Raw genomic sequence first — 20,790 nt, forward strand, 5'->3', positions numbered from 1 at the left:
AAGAGGGAACAATCCAGATTCTAGGAAATACACCAACTTTGAACTCTGTTATATACATTTATTCCCTGCTATTCAAATCTATTCAGTTTCTAAATTGGGATAGTGAGGATTCCAATAGTAATTCAGAAAGCAGGGAACATTTTGATCCAGCTATTCAGGGCCCAAATTTTAGATACCAGCGAGTAAGAGTTGGGAAATTGATGTATAACTTTTCTCCAAACAGGCCTATCTCACCAATTGTATCTGAATCTCTTCTGTTGCTAAGTTTGGGGAATGAGAGTTTTAACAGAAAACATTACTTGTATTTTTGAGCCTCTAAAGTTAGACAATTCCACCATTGGGCTTCCCAAGAACTCCGGGCATTTTTATCCTCAATCTTCTTGAAAGACAGTTTTGGGAGAAGGACATCATCAGGAACAGATGAATAAAAACACCTCTGCACTCTAGGGTGATTTGCTTCTAGACTTTAAAGCATGAAGATATCTGTAGTGGACCCAGGAAACAGTGTGTTGGGCATGGAAACAGTGATATGGCTTTGTTCAAGTGGTGGTGGCTGCCGGGTGTGAGAGACAGAGAGAGAGAGAGAGAAAGATTGAGAGAGAGAGAGGAAAGAGTCGTGTCCATGAAAGATGGGAGGGGTCTGGGCATGTGCATTGGTCACAAGTTATCTTCTCTGCTCCCTGACCCATCCATGCCCTCTCCCCTGCTGCACAGCCTATTAAAAGTTTTGCTTGAATGTAGGGAATTAAAAAGATTGAAAACCAACACAGAAAATGGCCCATTCCCAGACTGGAGATAGGGATTCCTATAGCAATTACTGGACATAAACATCAGTGTCCAAAGAGCAAGATGTTATGAGGAGTATCAGCAGCAGAGGCAAAGGTCTGGCAGGGAGACAAGATGCCCTGAATGGAAAACAGCAATGCGACTGTGAATGCTAATAATGGTAATAATAGCAATGGTGATTGAATGCAATGCTTAAGGGCTATATGCCTGGTATTTTCCTAAGTACTTTCGTAAATGAACTCATTAGATCCTCATAACAACCTTATGAGTTACTATTATTATTCCATTTTTCAGAAGAACTAAGATGCAGAAGACTAAGGAATGTCTAAGATCATATAGCTGGGAAATGGCAGAGTTGGGCCTGAAAGAATTTGGGCAGTCTGGATGCAGAGCCCTTGTTCCTAAACACCATATTATTCCACAAAACAATTCCACAGAGCTGAGAGATAGTTAGTTGAGAGCTAATATCTGCCATTAAAGCTGGCAGACTTGTGTGTGTGTGTGTGTGTGTGTGTGTGTGTGAGAGAGAGAAATAGTCTTACATATATTCTTGATAAAATATATAAAATTTATGAAATGGTCATATATATATCCTATGTATATCAGTGTATATCTATCTGTCTATCTATCTATCTATCTATCTATCTATCTATCTATCTATCATCTATCTATCTTTATGAATAGAAGACCATTATATATATAGACCATATTTCATGTATATATATAATGATCTTCTCTTCTTTTTTTAAATTATACTTTAAGTTCTAGGGTACATGTGCACAACGTGCAGGTTTGTTGCATATGTATACATGTGCCATGTTGGTGTGCTGTACCCGTTAATTCGTCATTTACATTAGGTATATCTCCTGATTCTATCCCTCCCTGCTCCCCCCATCCCATGACAGGCCCCAGTGTGTGATGTTCCCCCTCCTGTGTCCAAGTGATCTCATTGTTCAATTCCTACCTATGAGTGAGAACATGGGGTGTTTTGTTTTTTGTCCTTGTGATAGTTTGCTGAGAATGATGGTTTCCAGCTGCATCCATGATCCTGCAAAGGACATGAACTCATCCTTTCTTTATGGCTGCATAGTATTCCATGGTGTATATGTGCCACATTTTCTTAATCCAATCTATCCATTGATGGACATTTGGGTTGGTTCCAAGTCTTTGCTATTGTGAACAGTGCTGCAATAAACATACGTGTGCATGTATCTTTATAACAGCATGATTTATAATCCTTTGGGTATATACCCGTAATGGGATAGCTGGGTCAAATGGTATTTCTAGTTATAGATCCTTGAGGAATCGCCACACTGTCTTCCACAATGGTTGAACTCGTTTACAGTCCCACCAACAGTGTAAAAGTGTTCCTGTTTCTCCACATCCTCTCCAGCACTTGTTGTTTCTTGACTTTTTAATGATCGCCATTCTAACTGGTGTGAGACGGTATGTCATTGTGGTTTTGATTTGCATTTATCTGATGGCTAGTGATGATGAGCATTTTTTTTGTGTGTCTGTTGGCTGCATAAATGGTATGTCTTCTTTTGAGAAGTGTCTGTTCATATATTTTGCCCACTTTTTGATGGGGTTGTTTGTTTTTCTCTTGTAAATTTGTTTCAGTTCTGTGTAGATTCTGGATATTAGCCCTTTGTCAGATGAGTATATTGCAAAAATTTTCTCCCATTCTGTAGGTTGCCTGTTCACCCTGATGGTAGTTTCTTTTGCTGTGCAGAAGCTCTTTAGTTTAATAGATTCCATTTGTCAAATTTGGCTTTCTTTGCTGTTGCTTTTGGTGTTTCAGACATGAAGTCCTTGCCCATGCCTATGTCCTGAATGGTATTGCCTAGGTTTTCTTCTAGGGTTTTTTTGGTTTTAGGTCTAACATTTAAACAGTCTTTAATCTATCTTGAATTAATTTTTGTATAAGGTGTTAGGAAGAGGTCCAGTTTCAGCTTTCTACGTATGGCTAGCCAGTTTTCCCAGCACCATTTATTAAATAGGGAATCCTTTCCCTATTTCTTGTTTTTGTCAGGTTTGTCAAAGATCAGATGGTTGTAGATGTGTGGTATTATTTCTGAGGGTTCTGTTCTGTTCTATTGGTCTATATCTCTGTTTTGGTACCAGTACCATGCTGTTTTGGTTACTGTAGCCTTGTAGTATAGTTTGAAGTCAGGTAGTGTGATGCCTCCAGCTTTGTTCTTTTTGCTTAGGATTGTCTTGGCAATGCGGGCTCTTTTTTGGTTCCATATGAACTTTAAAGTAGTTTTTTCCAGTTCTGTGAAGAAAGTCATTGGCAACTTGATGGGGATGGCATTGAATCTGTAAATTACCTTGGGCAGTATGGCCATTTTCATGATATTGATTCTTCCTATCCATGAGCATAGAATGTTTTTCCATTTGTTTGTGTCCTCTTTTATTTTGTTGAACAGTGGTTTGTAGTTCTCCTTGAAGAGGTCCTTCACATCCCTTGTAAGTTGGATTCCTAGGTATTTTGTTCTATTTGAAGCAATTGTGAATGGGAGTTCACTCACTGATTTGGCTCTTTGTCTGTTATTGGCGTATAGGAATGCTTGTGATTTTTGCACATTGATTTTGTATCCAGAGACTTTGCTGAAGTTGCTTATCAGCTTAAGGAGATTTTGGGCTGAGATGATGGGGTTTTCTAAATATACAATCATGTCATCTGCAAAAAGGGACAATTTGACTTCCTCTTTTCCTGATTGAATACCCTTTATTTCTTTCTCCTGCCTGATTGCCCTGGCCAGAACTTCCAACACTACGTTGAAGAAGAGTTGTGAGAGAGGGCATCCCTGTCTTGTGCCAGTTTTCAAAGGGAATGATTCCAGGTTTTGCCTATTCAGTATGATATTGGCTGTGGGTTTGTCATAAATAGCTCTTATTATTTTGACATACGTCCCATCAATCCTAATTTATTGAGAATTTTTAGCATGAAGGGCTGTTGAATTTTGTCAAAGGCCTTTTCTGCATCTATTGAGATAATCATGTGGTTTTTGTCTTTGGCTCTGTTTATATGCTGGATTATGTTTATTGATTTGTGTATGTTGAACCAGCCTTGCATCCCAGGGATGAAGCCTACTTGATCATGGTGGATAAGATTTTGATGTGCTGCTGGATTCGGTTTGCCAGTATTTTATTGAGGATTTTTGCATCGATGTTCATCAAGAATATTGGTCTAAAATTCTCTTTTTTTGTTGTGCCAGGCTTTGATATCAGGATGATGCTGGCCTCATAAAATGAATTAGGGAGGATTCCCTCTTTTTTTGTTGATTGGAATCATTTCAGAAGGAATGGTACCAGCTCCTCCTTGTACCTCTGGTAGAATTCGGCTGTGAATCTGTTTGGTCCTGGACTTTTTTTGGTTGGTAGGCTATTAATTATTGCCTCAATTTCAGAGCCTGTTGTTGGTCTATTCAGGGATTAACATCTTCCTGGTTTAGTCTTGTGTGTTTCCAGGAATTTATCCATTTCTTCTAGATTTTCTAGTTTATTTGCATAGGGTGGTTATAGTATTCTCTGATGGTAGTTTGTATTTCTGTGGGATCAGTGGTGGTATCCCTTTACCATTTTTTATTGTGTCTATTTGATTCTTCTCTCTTTTCTTTTTTAGTCTTGCTAGCAGTCTATCAATTTTGTTGATCTTTTCAAAAAACCAGCTCCTGGATTCATTGATTTTGTGAAGGTTATTTTGTGTCTTTATCTCCTTCAGTTCTGCTCTGATCTTAGTTATTTCTTGCCTTCTGCTAGCTTTTGAATGTGTTTGCTCTTGCTTCTCTAGTTCTTTTAATTGTGATGTTAGGGTGTCAATTTTAGATCTTTCCAGCTTTTTCTTGTGGGCACTTGGTGCTATAAATTTCCCTCTACACACTGCTTTAAATGTGTCCCAGAGATTCTGGTATGTTGTGTCCTTGTTCTCATTGGTTTCAAAGAACATCTTTATTTCTGCCTTTGTTTCATTATGTACCCAGTAGTCATTCAGGAGCAGGTTGTTCAGTTTCCATGTAGTTGAGCGGTTTTGAGTGAGTTTCTTAATCCTGAGTTCTAGTTTGATTGCACTGTGGTCTGAGAGACAGTTTGTTATAATTTCTGTTCTTTTACATTTGCTGAGGAGTGCTTTACTTCCAACTATGTGGTCAATTTGGAATAAGTGTGATGTGGTGCTGAGAAGAATGTATATTCTGTTGATTTGGGGTGGAGAGTTCTGTAGATGTCTATTAGGTCTGCTTGGTGTTGTAGAGCTGAGTTCAATTCCTGGATATCCTTTTTAACTTTCTGTCTCGTTGATCTGTCTCATGTTGGCAGTGGGGTGTAAAAGTCTCCCATTATTATTGTATGGGAGTCTAAGTCTCTTTGTAGGTCTCCAAGGACTTGCTTTATGAATCTGGGTGCTCCTGTATTGGGTGCAGATATATTTAGGATAGTTAGTTCTTTTTGTTGAATTGATCTCTTTACCATTATATAATGGCCTTCTTTGTCTCTTTTGATGTTTGTTGGTTTCAAGTCTGTTTTATCAGAGACTAGGATTGCAACCCCTGCTTTTTTTTGTTTTCCGTTTGCTTGGTAGATCTTCCTCCATCCCTTTATTTTGAGCACGTGTGTGTGTCTCTGCCCATGAGATGGGTCTCCTGTATACAGCACACTGATGGGTCTTGACTCTTTATCCAATTTGCCAGTCTGTGTCTTTTAATTGGAGCATTTAGCCTGTTTACATTTAAGGTTAATATTGTTATGTGTGAATTTGATCCTGTCATTATGATGTTAGCTGATTATTTTGCTCACTAGTTGATGCAGTTTCTTCCTAGCATCGATGGTCTTTACAATTTGGCATGTTTTTGCAGTGGCTGGTACTGGTTGTTCCTTTCCATGCTTAGTGCTTCCTTCAGGAGCTCTTGTAGGGCAGGCCTGGTGGTGACAAAATCTCTCAGCATTTGCTTGTCTGTAAAGGATTTTGTGATGTTCTCTGTATTTCCTGAATTTGAATGTTGGCTTGTCTTACTAGATTGGGGAAATTCTCCTGGATAATATCTTGCAGAGTGTATTCCAACTTGGTTCCATTCTCCCCGTCACTTTCAGGTACAGCAATCAGATGTAGATTTGTTCTTTTCACATAGTGCCATATTTCTTGGAGGCTTTGTTTGTTTCTTTTTACTCTTTTTTCTCTAAACTTCTCTTCTCACTTCATTTAGTTCATTTGATCTTCAACACTGATACCCTTTCTTCCACTTGATTGAATCGGCTACTGAAGCTTGTGCATTCATCATGTAGTTCTCGTGCCATGGTTTTCAGCTCCATCAGGTCATTTAAGAACTTTTCTACACTGGTTATTCTAGTTTGCCATTTGTCTAATCCTTTTTCAAGTTTTTTAGCTTCTTTGCGATGGGTTCGAACTTCCTTCTGTAGTTCAGAGGAGTTTAATTGTCTGAAGCCTTCTTCTCTCAACTCATCAAAGTCGTTCTCCGTCCAACTTTGTTCCATTGCTGGTGAGGAGCTGCATTCCTTTGGAGGGGGGAGGAGCTCTGATTTTTAGAATTTTCAGCTTTTCTGCTCTGTTTTTTTCCCATCTTTGTGGTTTCATCTACCTTTGGTCTTTGATGATGGTGATGTACAGATGGGGTTTTGGTGTGGATGTCCTTTCTGTTTGTTAGTTTTCCTTCTAACAGTCAGGACCCTCAGCTGCAGGTCTGTTGGAGTTTGCTTCAAGTCCACTCCAGACCCTGTTTGCCTGGGTATCAGCAGTGGAGGCTGCTGAACAACAAATGTTGCTGCCTGATCTTTCCTCTGGAAGCTTCGTCTCAGAGGGATACCTGGCTGTATAGGGTGTCAGTCTGCCCCTACTGGGAGGTGCCTCCCAGTTAGGCTACTTGGGGGTCAGGAACCCACATGAGGAGGCAGTCTGTCCGTTCTCAGATCTCAGACTCCGTGCTGGGAGAACCACTACTCTCTTCAAAGCTGTCAGACAGGGACATTTAAGTCTGTAGAGGTTTCTGCTGCTTTTTGTTTGGCTATGCCCTGCCCCCAGAGGTGGAGTCTACAGAGGCAGGCAGGCCTCCTTGAGCTGTGGTGGGCTCCACCCAGTTCGAGCTTCCAGGCTGCTTTTTTTACCTACTTAAGCCTCAGCAACGGTGAGTGCCCCTCACCCAGCCTCACTGCCGCCTTGCAGTTGGATCTCAGACTGCTGTGGTAGCATTGAGGGAGGATCTGTGGGCGTGGGACCCTCCGAGCCAGGCGTGGGATATAATCTCATGGTGTGCTGTTGGGAAAGCGCCGTATTAGGGTGGGAGTGACCTGATTTTTCCAGGTGCCGTCTGTCACAGCTTCTCTCACAGCTTCTCTCACTTCGCCTTGCTTTAGCTAACGCTCAGTGGGCTGCACCCACTGTCTGACAAGCCCCAGTGAGATGAACCTGGTACCTCAGTTGGAAATGCAGAAATCACGTGTTTTCTGCATCACTCACGCTGGGAGCTGTAGACTGGAGCTTTCCTATTCGGCCATCTTGGAACCGCCCCTTCTCTTCTTATATATATAAGAAATGGTCTTGTTTTGCAGTCTTGTTTTTAAAAAAGTAACGTTTGAAATTTTTGCATTTTACTATATTTTTCTTAGTATGAATTTTGTTAGTGTTAGTATTTAATTTCTTCAAGAGAATATGTTTTCCTCTCAAGGAAGTTTTCACACTATTTCAACCCATTTTATAGGCATAAAATCTATTACCATATAGAATAATAAGAAGAAAGTTAATTTTGTGACTTTTGTCTTTGATGTAGCTTCTAAATGATGCTGATACTTACCTTGACACATGATACAGTTACAGATCTTAAGGCACTAAAAGAATTATTTTATTCTGGTATGTTTCCAGTGGAGGTATGTGCACCTAAGTGAACTGTGAGCTCATTCTATCTGTATTCAGATTTCTACAGGAGCCCAGCCTTAGGTAGTGTCAGTTGATGGTGTAAATCATTGAAGGTATTAGCATAGCATCAAGGCAGTTTAGGGCTGAAAGAGGCCTTGGGACCAACTCTGTCATTGCAAATGAGGAGGGGAAAACTGAGGCTCAGAACCAGTGAACAGTCAAATCATGGGTACCTCCAGCATCAGTTGTATATTGAATGTGAGGGCAGAGAATAGGAAATTAATGTGATGCCCAATCTCAGATCTTCTGTCACAGAATTGGCCTTTTGGGATTTATGTACTGGAGAATAAATTGGGAGTCTGAATAAAGAGGGTTGCTCTTGGGCTGGGAGAGGAATCTTGTTTTTGATGGAGCTTAACTTTCCTATAATTTGCTTTTAAGGGCTGAAAGTAGAAACTATATTCATTTCTCTCTTTTTACCTTACTTTCCCCCTCTGTCTTGGAGTTATGAAATGTTTTGGTGTTTGTTCTGATGATATATTATATATAATAAGAAACAATAATTATCCCCTTTGGCTTTCAATTTTGCGTAACTGAGATTTGATATCATGTATTAAGTGATTCATCTGCTGCATTTATATCTGGTCATTTAGGCAAGAAGCCTTGAATAAAAGCAATTATGTCAAGTGATTCCCAGTTATCCACATGCGGCCGAAGCAGATCTGTGTCCTTTAAACTCTCCAGATGCCATTTCAGGAAAAAGCACAAAGCCTGACAGAAATGTACTGCTCTCAGCCAAAAGCCTCTTTTGGAACAAAGTTCTAGATAACAATGATGCAAGGGCTCAACCAGGGATTCTCAGTCTCAGCACTACTGCCATTTTGGGCTGGATGATTCTTTGTGGGGAGGGCTGTTGGGTGCATTCTAGAATGATGAGCAGCTTCCCTGACCTCTCTCTGCTAGGAGCCAGTCATACTGCCTTAGTTGTGACAATCAAAAATGTTCCAGACATTAACAGCTGTTCCCTGTGAGGCAAAGTCACCCCCAGTTGAGAATGCCTAATCTCAGCCTACATTTTGTACTTCACATTACTCTTCATGTTATGCGTTTTGAAAGCACACTCTGGAAACATATCATAGACATGTTGGGGGAAAGGTAACCTGTGGTCTAGCTGTCTAAAGCACACTCAGTGATGTTTCATAAATAGGGGTTCCTCCTTGTACACATTGCTTTTAGGCACCCACCCTGATGACAATAAACAGCCTGGCAAAGCTTTTTCACATTTTTAAAAATCCAGGTGAAAAAAAATTAAAAATGACTGTTCACATGACCAGCAGTTTTCAAAGCACTTTGAAATTGCATCTCATTTTTGCCTCATAAAAGCCTTGTAAGTTATGTTAGATGCCTGTTAATATTATTACCATCTTATAGACGAAGACACTAAGTCACAGGGAAAGTCACAAGCCGGTTTATGCAAGTGATAGACTTAGAGCTCAAGTCACTTGCAATCTCACAGCTGTCATCAAAGAGGCCGTAGTGGAGAGTTGGGAGTTTGTGGCTCGGGACCGCAGGCTTTCAAATGTTGGTCTGATCATAACTAGCTGTCAGAAATTGGGTGAGTCATTTAATCTCATTATTTTTCAGTTTTCTTATCTGTAAAGTAAGGACTATACTTTAGAAGTTTGTAAGGCACTTTATGAGGTATGTAATATTGTGAGTGATAAATGGTCAGTGCTTGGTGTGTAACAAGCACACAAATATTGGGTATATTGTTATTAATAAGAATGATGACACTAGCATGGTTACTAATTATGAGAGTGAAAGACAGACTGCCTAAGTCTGGAACTAAGATCTACCACTTAGCAGCCGTGTGGCAACACAACCCTGATTTATCCTCTCTCGGGCTTCGTTTTCTCGTCCACAAGGCGAGGATGATAGTATCTGCCTCACCTCATGGGGCTGTGTGAGGATTAAATGCCACATAGTGAAGGATCACTGTGTGTAAATAACAATAATGATAATAACAACACTGACACTGATGAGGATGATGATAATTATTCAATAAATACATTGGTATTTTTTCCAGATTCAGCTAAATTTGAGCTTAACCTCAACAGTCTTGTCTGCTCCAACCTTTATCAGCCAGGATTTTGTTTGTAAGATAGAGAAAACGACACTTGTCATCTTAGGCAGAAAGGAATTTATTGGAACAATAGCGTTGGAGAGTCAGTCAGGCTATACGTCTGGGTCTGGAAAGTGAGCAGAGGCCATGGGAAGCCAGAAGGCTTGGATCAGGAACTGTACTGGGAGTTACCAGCAGGAGCAGCCTGGACTGCGGCACTGTCTGATTGGGAACTCTCATCGGGTCCGTGCATCTTTTGCTGCTTCCAAGACAGTCAAGGGCCCAGAAGAAGGGTCTGCTCAGCTTCTCCTGGCTGCAGGGGGCTAGGACAGAGGGCTGGTCTCTTTGGCCTCTGGGATGGTCCAGGCACAACCTCTCCCCAGAACTATACAACACACGGCCGGAGGTGGTGGCTCATGCCTGTAATCCCAGCACTTTGGGAGGCCGAGGCAGGTGGATCACCTGAGGTCAGGAGTTCAAGACCAGCCTGGCCAACATGGTGAAACCCTGCCTCTTCTAAAAATACAAAAATTAGCTGGGCGTGTTGGTGGGCGCCTGCAATCTCAGCTACTCGGGAGGCTGAGGCAGGAGAATTGCTTGAACCCGGGAGGCGGAGGTTGCAGTGAGCCGAGATCACGCCATTGTACTCCAGCCTAGGCAAGAAGAGTGAAACTCTGTCTCAAAACAAACAGACAAACAAACAAACTATAACACAGGAGAAAGACAGGCCCTTAAACAGAAGTGGGGAGTATCATGAGGAGGCTTGCATGGTGGGAAGCCAAGAGGCTGTGGATGTCTCTTATACTTTCCTAAGTATTTACTAGAAGAGAGAGAGAGAGAGAGAGAGAGAGAGAGAGAGAGAGGTTTCAGCTGTTAAAATTAACCACTGTGGTACTACAAGTAACATTTTAATTTTTAAATGACACATTGCGTAATTGACATAGATAAGTTTTTAAAAAAATATTGTGGCCAAATATTTGTTTCAAATAAAGTCATAATCACTATGCTACTAGTGGGAATGACAATGAGAAATAACTGACCTTTTAAAGGCAGATTTAAAACAGTAAAACAGAGAAGAGTGAGTTCACTTTAAATACTTTTTATTGAGCACTTACTATGCCCTGAATATTGGGCTAGGGCTGAAGAGTAGAGGTGCAAAAACATGGGTTCTTCCTCTAGGAAGCTAGTCATCCATGGAAAGATGCAGATACTTTAAAAACAAAACAAAAACTCAAGTAACATAATGGGATGAGTGTTTTAATAAAGGCATTATGCAAATTGCTTTGGAATAACAGAGAAGAGATGTAATTATGGTAGTGATGTGAGCTTAGACTTGAAGCAACAATAAGCCAGGAAAGAAAGAGACGAGGGGATTCCAGGAAGATAAAAGCAAAGGTGGAAGAAAAATCATATGAAAGAGAAGAGGCTCAAATCCTAAGCCTGTTCTAACTACTTGTCCTATCACATCTCATTCTTTTTATTGCCATTTTATCGCCTTTGTGATTTTTTTAAGAGCTAAAAGTGCTGTGTAATAGCTGTCCTATGAGACCCTGTTGAATGTGAAGAGCCATGTTTCTGGAATAACTTCCTACTAGTCATATTTCTGAAAGGTCCTCCACCTAGACCTGCCGTGGAGAAAGCCATTAGGTGGATACCATTCAGGAAAGGGGAGGCGTCAGCATTCAGAGGGGACACAAAATGTCTCCTCTGCCAATCTAATTCCATTTTAACATGTCCTTAAGCTCATTTTGATAAGACTTAAATGGGCAGGTCTGGCTCAGATTCAACTGTGGCTGTATCTGTTCTGAGAAGGGGCTGGAGAGGGTGGTGCAATTGTGAAATGGATTAGCAGCCTTAATTACCTGTGAAAATTAATTAAGGTAAAGACAGGCGATAGAACAAATGATCCATGCAGACAATGAGAATAGTTCTAGATATGTAAGACAAATCTACCTTCCTTTTCCTGCCTAATCACAGTGAAACCATTCAGAATTTATCTCCTTTGAAAAATTACTGAAATAATAAAATAGACGTTAAAAAGGCAAGTGCAGTCTGACCTTAAAGGAAAGGTGAGAAATGGCAATCCTGGATTTTGGTCCATTTATCAGGGATCAGGAGACTTCTTCTGTAAAGGTCCAGATAGTGAATATTTTTGGCATTGGGGGCCATGAATCTGCATTACAGCTTTGGGTTGTTGTGTGAAAGCAGCCACAGAGAATATGTAAAAGAGTGGGCATGATGGTGTTCCAATAGAACTTTATTTATAAACACTGAAATTTGAATTTCATATAACTTTCACGTATCACAACATATTATTTCTTTGGATTTTTTTCCAACCATTTAAAAATATAAAGAAACATTCTTAGCTCAAGGGCCATACAAAAATAAGTGGCGGGCCAGATTTGGTCCAAGAGCTGTACAGTTTGCTAACCCCTGGTTTAAATGATAAAGAAATGATGAAATGATGAAAGTGACTTAAATGATAAAGAAATGTGGTCCAAATATGACAAAAATAAATAATATATTTACTACCATAACATCACAGAGTAAAGAATGACATAGTGGCACAAAACTCATTTTTAAAATCTTATTCCATCAAATTACGTGAATGTTTTCCAAGAACTGAGTCAATCACATATTAATGGGCCATTTTCAGAAGTTATTCACCAAAAAGTGCCACTTACCTTGTCCGTACAAGAACGTGACTTCAAATATCACTTGGAGCCAACTGGTTGAAGTATCTTTTAAATGGCACTTGAAATTTCTTCTAAATTAGTCAACTTTTTTGATAACAACTGATATTCACTAGAAAATGAGACACAGATGATGGCCGTAACCGCACCAACATGGATGCCATAAGGAGTGTCAAGGGGATCTCTGGCGGGAGTTGGATCTCACCAACAATATTATTAGGTCAGCATTAAGTATCCCTGAAATGAATGGCCAGCATATCATTTTTGTGTTGATTCTGGCCTCAGTTCTGTTTTTCTTTTGTTTTGCTTGTTTGAATCATCTGCTGATATGCTTTGGCCATCTCTGTGTCTTATACTAGTCTAGTAGTTTCCTGGCATTATTACTTATGTTGATAATAACATATTCTTTCTCTGGTTATGACATAAGCATTGTTTTCTCCCCTTACCCAGTTTCAAGGTCTCTTCCTTATTTACAAAGTCGTCCATGAACTGCTTTTACACTGACCCATTTTTGCTTTTATTTTTCAACTCAAAATTCTGGGGAAACCTCAGGGTGTTTTTCTTCCCTGACGTGAAACATTCACCCCTGAGAATTGCTCTGAAAACAGCAATTAGTGCAGAATATGTCTCCCCAGGTATATAGAAATGTCTTCAGATATTGTGGTGGGAAGGGTTTGTAAATGACTTTAATGTTGATAGGAAAAGAATTGGGGTTTAAGTCTGCTTGGAAGATTTCTGTCCTTGTATCAAAGTCTTTTTCTATTGGGGATGAGTCCTAAAACCTTGTCAGCGTACATATTTATAGTCTTACATGTATACATGATATGTCTAACACATAACTATATAGTTGTAGTTATAACAACTTTAACTCTATATAGTTATATATATATTTATAAGTTATCTACATGCATTACTGTATACATTAAAAACACATAGCTAACGGAATTTTAAAAGGTTAGGATACAAATAAAAACAGGAGTTTTAGTGTTTTCTTTCCAGTCCTGTAAATTGATTTGTGTACTCCTGGCATACACATTCCACTCTCTGGAGATCAACATTCTACTGGCCCTCAAAGCTGGGATGAAAGGCCATCTGGTTTATCTGCTTCACTAAGGTTTTGTTGTTTATGGATTCACACTTACAGTAGTGCACAGAACACTGAGTCATATTGTTGTGCTTTTGGGCATGAGAATACAGAGCTAAGCATAGAGAATATTGTTTCCAGTTTGTGGCATGTGATGAGCTTGATGAATCTGGCAATTTCCATGATGAAGTAGGTTGTGCCTGGGGCACAGTCGGGCTGATGCAGCATGCATGTGATGAACGGGCTCGGAGCTCTGTCTTACAGGAGCAAACACCACAGCACCATGTCCCTTTATTTTGGCACAAACTGAATTTTGTGTTTATTTTGAGGGCTGAATTTAGGCAAAACTGGCCAGCTTAGAGGGAGTTGAAGATGTTTCTTATGGAACCCAAAAGCACCACTTAGTCCCTTTGCCGTGGGTGCATTTTGTGCCACAAGGATGGGACGCTGCACCATGCAAACTATCTAATCATCTTCCAGTGTGAATTGCAGACACTGTGAGATTCCTTTCTGGGATAGTTGAATGTAAACTCCTTATCTAAATGTTGAGTAAAAGCTTTTCCTTTTATTGAGAGAATTTTAAACATTAGTGATTAGGCAGAGGTAGAAGATGAGGCTAGAAAGCTTCCAGGTTCCTCTGAAATCACCCTGTTTGTTGATAATGCTCATCTGTTCTCAACCTCTTAGTACCTTCCTAGTCATTTCAAAAAAGAGAGAGATTCAACAAACCTGGTTTTATTCCTGAGAGAGTACTGTCACAAAAACTAATGTTGTCAAGAAAACCAAAGTAGTGTCTGACTTGTTTAGAGGTGCTAAGGGCATATGACAAGCCAAAGAGTAAGGATAATATTGGAGGAGGAAGAATGTCTCTTGCATTGGTGGATAAAAGAACATATAATTTGAAGAAAATAATCTGCTGAATTTCATTCTTTAATCCTGATCTTGAACATCACATCTACATTCATTTTCATGCTAAACATGTAGAAAAAACTAGAATTAATTAGAACATTTGGAAACGGTACCAAAATAGATAATATTTTAAAATCAAATAAATAATAGAATGAACAAAAATGGGCATAAATGAGTGAGCAAAGCCGTAAGCTCATTAGAAATATACAAATAATAAATGGTACACAGATGGCCTGATATTTAATACTGAACTGAAGGTCTGGAATGAACACAGAGTTTTTTTTTTACATTGAAAATGGCATTTCACTAGCACACAGAAAAAATAATAATTGGCTCTTTGGGACATTTCCTAACTGAGGTCTTAATAGACTACAGGTACTCTTGCACTTTTGAGGTTTGATTTAAGATTATATAAAACAAATAAGTGTAATGAATTCTGTTAGTGATAAATTAAAATATTTCAAGTAAAACTCAGTGGTGATTCTGAAACAGCTATGAAATATACTAACAAGGTCAGTAGTCTCAACAATATATTTCTAGTTGTGAGTATATATTTAGAGACCAACAAAATAGGGGGATATCAGGATTTGATTAAACTGTCAGGCTAGGAACCATATGTTTACATTTGAGTTTCTGCAGTCAATGGGGTATTTAACATGGCCAGAAAACTTCCTTTGAAGTAAGTAGCAAAGACAGGGAAGGAGCCACATAAGTTGATATTCAGCATGGTTTAATGAGACACGTGGCTCCAATCCACAGACAAAATTCAATATCTACTATAAATTTTTGCCAAACATATATCCATATGTATTATTCCATTCAAAGCATTTTAGACATTAACAAGGATTCAAGGAGAAATGGACCCCTTGCCAACTTCAAGGCCAGTTGAAATAGAGAGGCCTGAAGTAAAGTTTAGACTGCAGGTCTATCGTGTTTACCGATTTGGCACCACACTGTTTCTTGACTTCTGATGATAAATGGTCTATAAAGAGCTCACACATCTTATTTAGCATCAAATATCTCTTCACAAGTAATATTTTAGTGAGTTGAATATAAATGAGCCAAAACCATGAATAATAGACTCCTCTGGACTTACGAATGAAGGGGGAAAGTAGTTGTAGTTGGTAAAATGTGACCAGAAACTGTAGCTCTAGTTTTTGTTAAATGTTTGCAGAAGGCACTATTTGATTCAAGAAATCGTCTAGTGACAGTGCCTCTTTTTTGCTGGACACTTTTGGGTTGGGCCAGTTACTCTTTAACCTCCGCCTCCCAGGTTCAAGTGATTCTCCTGCCTCAGCCTCCCAAGTAGCTGGGATTACAGGCCACCACGCCTGCCACCGTGCCCAGCTAATTTTTTTTTTGTATTTTTAGTAGAGACAGGGTTTTGCCATGTTGGCCAGGCTGGTTTAGAACTCCTGACCTCAGTGATCGGCCCACCTTGGCCTCCCAAAGTTCTAAGATTACAGGCATGAGCGACCACACCCAGCCTGAAGTCACTGCCAACCCTAACACAGACTCAGAATTTCCATGCCAAATGCATTCTGAGCAAGGTAGAGTCAGTAGGATATTTTAACACAAATAGAACCCTTCTCTCAACCGATGTCTTCTCTGGGAAATATTTGCTGCCAGAGAAGTCAAGCCTCTCTCCCCAAGACTGTGCTCTCCTTCCTCTCCACTTCCTTTGTTATCTAGAAGACCATACTTCTTCCTCTGGCTATCCAAGTATCTTCCTGAAGGTCACTTCTCCTTTTGAGCAACTCACCCAGAGCTCTTCATGCACCTACCATGTTGCTAACAGCTGCTAAGAAAATTGATGTTTTTTCATCTATATTATTCCATTAGTTAAGCAGGAAGAAAGTCTGCTTAGGAGAACCATGAGAAGTCAAATGGAAAGTCTGATTTCAGCCAAAAGGAGAAGGATTCTTAGAGTTTCAACATTTCTGAGGACCACTTAATAAGTCATAAGCAAAGCAGTGACATTAAAAAGAGTGTCATGTGAACATCCAGGTGCTAAGGTCAGCTTCCTGGGCTTGCGACCTATGTAGTCACTTAGGGCACTGGGCTCAGAAGAGCCCTACACTTGGTTTAATGCTCTGCTCCCACCACCTTGAAATTCTTAATATTATTTGAACAAGGGGTCCTGCATCTTTATTTTGGAGTGGATCCCTCAAATTATGTAATCAGTCCTAGAGGGGCAGACTGGTACCCAGCTCTAGCAAAACACCTGGTACAATTATTTTTTTAAAATAAATTGGTAAGAGGAAATTGAAAAGGGAAGATATCAGAATCCAGAGGCTTCTTGCAGATGTCTCAGTATTAGGTGAAGCCATGCAGAGTACTAATCAAAGTACAAGGCTACGAGTCACAAGATGTGGCTTCTAGACCCGAATTTTTCTCTACAACCAATGTCAACTTTCTGAAGTTTGCTTTCCTTACAGGTAAAGAAGTCCTCATTGGGGACTTGCCTAATAATACTAGAGTATACTCTTCCAGAAGAAAAAACTAAATGTGGGAGATATTACAAAAGATATATACAGTCCCCAGTACTTTGGGAGGCCGAGGCAAGCGGATCACAAGGTCAGGAGTTTGAGACTAGCCTAGCCAACATGGTGAAACCCTGTCTGTACTAAAAATACAAAAAAAAATTAGCTGGGCATGGTGGCAGGTGTGGTGGCCTGTAATCCCATCCACTTGGGAGGCTGAGGCAGGAGAATTGCTTGAACCCAGAAGGCGGAGATTATAGTGAGCCCAGATCGCACCACTGCACTCCAGCCTGGGTGACTGAGCAAGACCCTGTCTCAAAAAACAGTAACAACAGCAACAAAAAAACAAACAAAAAACCTCAATGACTTCGTGAGATGAATGCCAACAAATGGGATTCTTCTGGTATTTCACCATATCCTGAACATACCTGGCATATACCATTTTCCCACCACCCCTCTCAGTCTACCCTTTTCCCAGCTATTCTTTCCTCTTTGTTCTTTGCTTATTTAAAATTCGTTCATCGTATCAGGCCGAATTCAAACTTTTCTTTCTTTAAGAAATCTTAAGAACCATCCTGATTCAAAATGAGCTTTTCTGCTATAAATGCATTTGACCGGTCACAAATCACTTGGCACTGTGGCTTATTGGCTTATTTCTCTTTCTAGATAGAATTGTTTTATATGACTGTGTGTGATCTCCCCACTGAGGGAAGGGCTTGTCTTTTCACCTTTCTACCTCACACCCAGCCCAGTATTGTGTCTATACAGCATAATGGACAGTGATCCTAAAGAGGAGAGTTGATCAAGCTAGAGAAAACCTTAATGTCAAAGAAAATGAAAAAAAATGGAGCAGAAAATATTTAGGTTTTAGAGACAGGTTCTTCCAGCTTGGCAAAAACTTCCATACAAATCTGTTGATATATGTTCTCTTCTGAAAAGTATTATTTTGACCAGGTATATTAGTAAGTCGAAAACTTTTTAATAAGCTTTTTGAAGAAGTGGCCAATATTCCAACCTTCCAGTAAGTGGTCATGGGACAAGTGCAATTGGGGGAACACACTGGAAATATCCAGGCTGTTCCATAACATTGCTGTTACTCATGCAGATTGAGAGTAATCACCAGGTCTTTGGAAAGAATTTGAGTCTGATATATTTACTTAGAACATATTCTATTACCATAGTCACAAAATAAACTCTATATTGTTTTCGTAATAGTGTATGGTTCCAGTCTTTCCATCTAAATTATTTGCCACAATCATACTGTTCTATAGATACTGTTTATGCAGGTAACTGATGGGGTACAAACTATGATTACTAAAGTCAATATTTTGCTGCCTAGAATGGGCTAAGGCAGGTAAGCAGCACAACTTGGAGATTTTTGTCTTAAGGATGTTTATTTCTGTGTGAACATCCTTGATATAGTTTGGCTATGTCCCCACCCATATCTTATCTTGAATTGTAGCTCCCATAATTCCCACATTTTGTGGGAGGGACTCAGTAGCAGATAACTGAATCGTGGAGGTAGTTTCCCCAATAATGTTCTCATGGTAATGGATAAGTCTCACAAGATCTGATGGTTTTATAAGGAGAAACTCCTTTCATTTGGTTCTCATTCTCTCTTGCCTGCCATCATGTGAGACGTGCCTTTCACCTTCCACCCTGATTGTGAGGCCTCCCCAGACACATGGAACTGCGAGTCCATTAGACCTCTTTTTCTTTATAAATTATCCAGTCTTGGGTGTATCTTTATCAGCAGCAAAAGAACAGCCTGATACAATACTATTTAGAGTTTTGTTGAAAGGGGAGAGAGTTGGTATCAGGTGGCAAAAGAAAAAACCGACCCTGTTGAAGGAGTAACCCTCATGTAGGAATACATTTTTGTTTTATCTACGAATATGGTAAGTTTATATTTCATTTCAGAAGATACTGATGTCACAGAAGTTAAAGATGGTACCCATGATAGTGATGGTGAGTAGGTGTTTCCCCATAGAAAACTCCAATAGCCTTTCCTGTATGAAGTCAGGTGGGTCAGGAGCAAAATGACCTGACAAATGAATTGGTTGGGAATTTAGAAATTTCAGTAAGAAGTGCTTCACTTATTCAAACAGCATGCCACACTGTCTCCCCCACCCCTACCACCAAAGATACCTTTCAGATGGCAGCTCTTTTCCCTAAACACCTGCTTCAGAAGCATTATCTTAGAAAGTTATTGAGGTGCTTAGGTTTATAGACTTGGAAGCCTGACTGTGTGAAGCAATTGAGAATCTAAGATTCAGATTCTCTAAGATTCAGATTCATATTAGTTGAGCTTAAGGTTGACATATAAACATAGAATGCAAATTTATCTATTTATAGTGAAAGCTCTGTCTTAGAAATGAGAATACTCAAGTCCTCAGCACCAGCACATTCTCTCCCTATAGGTCATCCCATATAGGGAGCCCATTATAATCAGAAGACTTTCCAGGGCGGCATGAAAACATACTGTTAGTTTGATGAACTTCAGTGTTTCTTGGCAACAGGCTAAATTAACTTGTTGTTTTCACCGCCACAAAAAGAAAGATATTGACAATGGACTACAGTATTCTGTGTCTGGCTAGGCCTGTTTAAAATGCTTTGGTGAGCAGCTTACATGTAACTTTCTGACTCTCTTTTTAAATCTTCCATAACTTACCAGGCATACTTTGTTTCAACATATTATTTCTTTAGATGTGTTAATGAACTCCATTTGATCCCAGATTTTGCAGGCTTAGTTCTTGAAGTGACCTTGCAAAATGGGATGACTTTTCAATAATTAATCGTATTTTCTTTTTCAGCTTCATCCATGATTAATTTTACCCTGTGGAAAATAAGGAGAAAATCCTAGTCATTGCTTGGTAGTAGGAGTGTGGTGGCATTATGGAGGAGTTTAGTTGGGAGTGACACGATCTTCAGTAAGGACATTGGGAATTGGGAGAGAGATTTCCAGTTGCGGGAGAGATTTCCAACTGCAGGTGAAATCAGCTTGAGTTTGGAGTGGGAAAACTTGGAGAAGATCATTTGTGTCAATTCAGCTGGGATGGTGGTGAGGTGTTGACCTGCTGGTGCAAAGATCCCATCTCTGTACACATTAGTGGCAAAACCCATGGCAGTGGACAAACAAATGAGTCCAGTGGCAAAATCAAATTAATGAGGGTTTTTCTCTGGTCAAGATAAGGTAGACTAAACCAGTGGACCCAAAGCTAAGAGAAAACGCAGGATACAGGAAATAAACCTGGTGATTCTTTCTGGAAAACACAGTCCTACCGTGACTGATGGAACAAGCAGAGAAAAATGAAATGTTTGTCTTTCTTTTTGTTGTCTAGTTTGTCCTTCTTTCTGATAGAAAGTAAAAACAATGGAGCATGGAAAAACCTATTTTTAAAGGTTTAACAGCTTAACTAGTAGTCATGATCACATTTTTATTTTCTTTTTATTGTCTCGCTCTGACTGAGCATTAGGACAAAAATTAATTGATTTCACAAAGTGGCCTATGCCACCACCAACCCCCACCCCAAAGCAACAACAAAAACAAAATTTTTTTCATAGGGTTATGCCACTGGTTTTGAATAGAGTTCATTAGCAAATCTAAACTTTGTCTTACAGTCATATTTAACCATTGCCTTGTAAATTAAAACCAAGACATTATTAAATTCTTAGAAAAAAAGATATAAACCAGTTGCTTAGTTAATAGTTCTCCCTTTCCTTCCCAAGATAAAAAAGAAAAACCAAACATTTTTATGTTGCTATAAATTGCACCAGTGCATCCCTTTTGATGGTGTTGTGTTGCGTAATAGGTAACTACAGAAACTAATTTTGCAAACACTCAA

General features: G+C 39.6%; 1 long non-coding RNA gene across 2 annotated transcripts in view; it reads left to right on the forward strand.

Annotated features, from left to right (window-relative positions):
* The window catches only part of LOC123573930 (uncharacterized), a 168,647-nt gene that overhangs the window by 44,225 nt on the left and 103,632 nt on the right, over positions 1-20,790 (forward strand). The window lies entirely within an intron of this gene.

This window comes from Macaca fascicularis, chromosome 6 (genome assembly GCF_037993035.2).
Source record: "Macaca fascicularis isolate 582-1 chromosome 6, T2T-MFA8v1.1".
NCBI lineage: Eukaryota > Metazoa > Chordata > Mammalia > Primates > Cercopithecidae > Macaca > Macaca fascicularis.